This window comes from Gossypium hirsutum, chromosome D09 (genome assembly GCF_007990345.1).
Source record: "Gossypium hirsutum isolate 1008001.06 chromosome D09, Gossypium_hirsutum_v2.1, whole genome shotgun sequence".
Lineage (NCBI taxonomy): Eukaryota > Viridiplantae > Streptophyta > Magnoliopsida > Malvales > Malvaceae > Gossypium > Gossypium hirsutum.
The window spans coordinates 29,146,843-29,151,424 of record NC_053445.1 but is presented as its reverse complement, the minus strand read 5'-3'; positions in this window follow the sequence as shown (position 1 = coordinate 29,151,424).

Sequence of the window (4,582 nt, the reverse complement as noted above, 5' to 3'; positions counted from 1 at the left end):
TCTATTCTTTTTGTTTTCATACCTTCTTTATCGTTTATTTTAATTCTATGTTTATTATTTTAATTCTATGTTTACGCTGCTTGAGGACAAACAATGAGTTAAATGTGGGGGAGTTTGATCTACCATAATTCGGTGTAGTAGATTAAACTAGTTTTCAGACTTAAGGAGCCTGAATACAAGTATTTTCATTACATTTTAGTTAAGTTTCTTTAGTTTTATTTACATTCAATAAAATGTGCAAATTGAGTTTTTTATTAACTTTAAAGGCCAAATGAGGCCTAAGGGAGAGCTAACGTACTTTGTAAGTGTGCAGGAGAAGATTAGAAGACATTTTTGGTTGAAATGGGATGCTATATTCTCATGCACACTTACAAAGCATAGGGAACATAATGAAGAAAACTCAAGTCTACCTTTGATGTCACGGCATAGACTGAGGATGTCACAACATACCCTTGCAGATGGCTAAAGAAGAGCATACTAGTTACTGTGTTGCGACACAGGTCCTAGTGTATCATGACATCAACTCTGGGATGGAAATTAAACATGAAGTAGAGGCGTTTTGGTCCACACAATCGAACTTAAAGCTCAGAAACGTCAGCTGACCTAGGGTTAAGGACAACAACCACCATAAATAAGCTCTTTTGGTACATGTTAAAGACACCATTCTTTTAACCTAAATTCTTATTGTAAAATTTACTTTAGTTTTCTTTCATTCTTAGGGTTTAGATTTCTTTAATTTGTTATTGTTTATTTCAAGAGATTTGAATTATGGAAGCATTCAAACTTTTTGGATTCACAATTAATCTCAATACAATCAGGCTCTTTCATTTAATTTATCTTGTCATTTAAATTAGTATGTTTTCTCTTTATATCAATTTCATATTGACTATGAAAGCCATGAGGAACTAATCTCTCTATGGGGGATTAGCTAGTGGAGGTATGATTTATTAACTATTTTATAGGGTTACTCAATGGATCAGCTATTTGGGAAATGAAGAATGTGAAACAAACCCTAGGCCTAACAACCCCGAGAAGTCATCAATGTTGGAATTAACCCAAAATTGGTATTGCCCATTCGTAAACACCTTCACCCAAACCAGTTTGGACTGTGAGGTCAGAAGATAAGTAGTTCTTACTGACTGTTATGTTAGCGGAAGATCGAAAGATCCTACTAGGGTCCGACTAGGAACCCGAAACTACAATTGATGGAGATTACTGAAGTGAACTAATCACCCATTATCAATATTTGATTTACTCTCCCTTTCTATCTCTTGAAGTCTATTTCCTTTATGTTATTTTGTCATTATTAATGAAAAAACCCTAAATATCCTTTATTTATGTTCATTCGCAATATAGTTTACTTAAAGTACTAATTAGATCTATTGGCGTTTAGGTTAGAATTAATTTAGTACTAGCCTCCCTTGGGTCGGAATACTTACTAAGTGTTTCGTTGTAAACAAACTATATCACAACCTGACATGTATACTTGCGGACACCACCTCAAATTTCATATATTTTGTAGTAGTATTCACACTTTGAACGTTAGTACGTTTGGAGGCGGTTAGTGTGTGTGAAATCCAAAATTTATACATATTTCAACACTCTTTTATTTATAAATTATGCTAATTCTGCATACAAATATAACACTTTCTATGGTTTTATACTTGATTTCATGATATTTTATTATTTCTATGAGAATGTGTTAAGATTATGAATTTTATGTTAAATGCATGTGATTTTGTTTGTTTTGTTTGGGATTAATTGGGCTAAGGGAAAGAATGATAGATTTTTGGTTGGATTTGGGTTTTAGACAAGTCCAAGTTGAAAGATTAATATTTCAGTCACATGAATTTCAAATTGGTAATGATCCAGTATGAATTCCTATGAGGCCCACTATTTCCTAAACAGGATGTCACTCATTAAAATAAGGCCTAGAAGTTTTAAGGGTAAAACAGGGATTTTAGCTTTAGTGAGCTCGGAAATTTCGTTAGCATGTTATTCAAAAATGTTTATGTCTATGGCATTTTGAAAATTAAATTAATTTTTGAAAAAGATACTGAAAAGGCTTTCAATTTCGAAAATAGGGTTGATTTGAAAAGGGTTAAAGTTTTGAGTTTTTAAGAGGCAATGAGAACAAATTTTAAAATTCAACCAAAAACCCTATCTCCACTTTTATTTTCACGAAAGCTTTTCCATTATTTATTCTTGTCGTCCCATGCTCCTCCAAATCCTCTCATTCAATTTTATTTGCTGAGCCTTCATCATTTTGATTTCTATCATCACCCAAGCCATATACCTTCATAGAATTTCAAGAAAAAAACCCAAAACATCATAGATTTCTCTATTGTTGAATTTTTGGGTTTTTCAGGTTATTGATCAAATGTTCGGGTTTTCATCATCTAAGGTAATTATTTAACTCCTAAATAGTTTTGAATGTTATTTAGTCTTGAAAACTAAGCTTTTGGCCATTAAATAGCATGTTTTGAATAAAAGCTGAAAATTGGCTCGTTAATGGTGGATTTTAGGATTTTGGGTAAAATCGTGGTTTCAAAGTATTTTTCAATTATTTTTTATGAGATTAAAAGGTTTCTAAACTTACTTTGAAGTTTTACTAAGTATTTATTAGGTTTTAAATGAATTTCGTGAAAATTACCATGAATATGTCGAAAATTTTGATACCATAACTTAAGTAGTTTTGTGTAGTTTAATGGTTGATAATTTGTCGTAGGTGAATAATTAGATGAACATAATAAGTTTTAGATGAAAGGATTAAGTATAAACTGAGATATTTGAAATTTAAGTTTGTTATGTCGAAGGTTTCGGTTACTTGAGAACATAGCTTAGGCTTATGTTTTTCATTGCTTGAGTTGAGTCCTTAGCTAATTTTTGAATGTTTTGTTGTGTCATTTGTTTTGTTAAAGCGGCGGATTCATTAAGACCATTTATGAGTTAAGGAAAGGCTGGTTTGGGATTTTGGCATTTCGACAAAAGCGTATTTGGCGAGTGTTTAGAATAACTACTTGTGGACATGTTTCAATACGTTAATTGGGAATTTAGTAGTAACCTAAACCCTACTCTAAAATTTTGAGTGTAAGATTTATCATACTAATGAATTTATATGTGAAAATGTGTTGTGAATTTCTGGATTATAATGTGACATTGTAATGTGTGTAATAAGCTTATGATGACTATTGTGAAAGAGTTAATTGTAGGGATGATAAGCATGCCATATGACAGTGAATATGTTGTGCTTATAATGTGATTATGCAGAGATAAAGTGCAGTGAACGGTAAGTAAATGTATGTATTAATAACAGATATTTGGCCTTATGAACCTTGAGACCATTGGATATAGTTAGTATGCTTTAGGATTGTGAGTACTCACCTATATGTTTTCTATGATTTGGGCATTGAGGCCCTAGGACATGTTCAAGAGATAAGGAATGTGAGCTAATCTCCATTCAATGGGACATGTTTGGTGTGTTGGAGAGTGTTAGCTTTATGCTTCACTTTTTGGGATATGTGTGACTCCATGAGTCATTTGGTGTGTTGGAGATTCGTGTATCCGACATGTGGTGATAAAGCTCACTTTTATGTTTCATAGCTTAAGTGTCAAATTATCTATAAATGTGATTGTATGTATTATGATATATGGTTAAAGTGTATGTAATTACTATGATAACAAACTAATAAATATTGCATGATTGAGTATAACATGACACTAGAGTTGGAACTGTTAGAATTATGCTAAATGGTTACTTTCTTAATGCTTGATGAAATGTTTGCATGATAGTTGTTCTAGACATTCATTGAGCTTGTTAAGCTCACCCACTCCTTTTAATCCATTGTAGATTAGTAGTTTTTCGGTGTGGTTCTAAAGAATTGATCTGAGCGAGTCTCTAGTAGCACTACATAGGTGATTTATTATCAGTTCATGACTTGGGAAATAAAGGCAATGTGGTAGAACTATTGCATAAATGTTGCCATGACATTTTGGTTATTTTCATAGCTTATTCATTCTTAGTATTTGTTGATATTGTTCTTGTTATATCGCTAGGTTACTCGGACATGTTTTCGATGATTAAACTATTATTGTGGTCATTCTGATATTTATTTGACAAGGCATGTAACATCCCAAAATTGGGCCTAGAAGGGTAAAGGGTATTTTAGGAATTTTAGCTTATATGTGCTCAGAATTTTTTAAGGATGGTAATCGATAATGTTTTTGATAATGACTATTGGGAAATTAAGTCAATTTCTGAAAATGAGTTTTAAATACCTTTAATTTTGGAAAAAGGACTGATTTGTAACAGGGTCAAAATTATGAGTGTTTATGTTGCAATTAGACCAAAGTGTTAAAATTGAACCTAATATCACCCCATCAACAATTTTCACATTAGTTTTCCTCCTCTGCTTGGTTTCTGTCGTCTTTTGTTTCTCTAAACACATTCCACTTGATTTTTTATTCCCAAACTATATTACCTTGATTTCCATCAACATCTAAGCCTTAAACCTCTATAGATTTCAAGAAAGACACTAAAAATGACCATAGTTTTCTCCATTATCAAGTTGTGGGTTTCCTG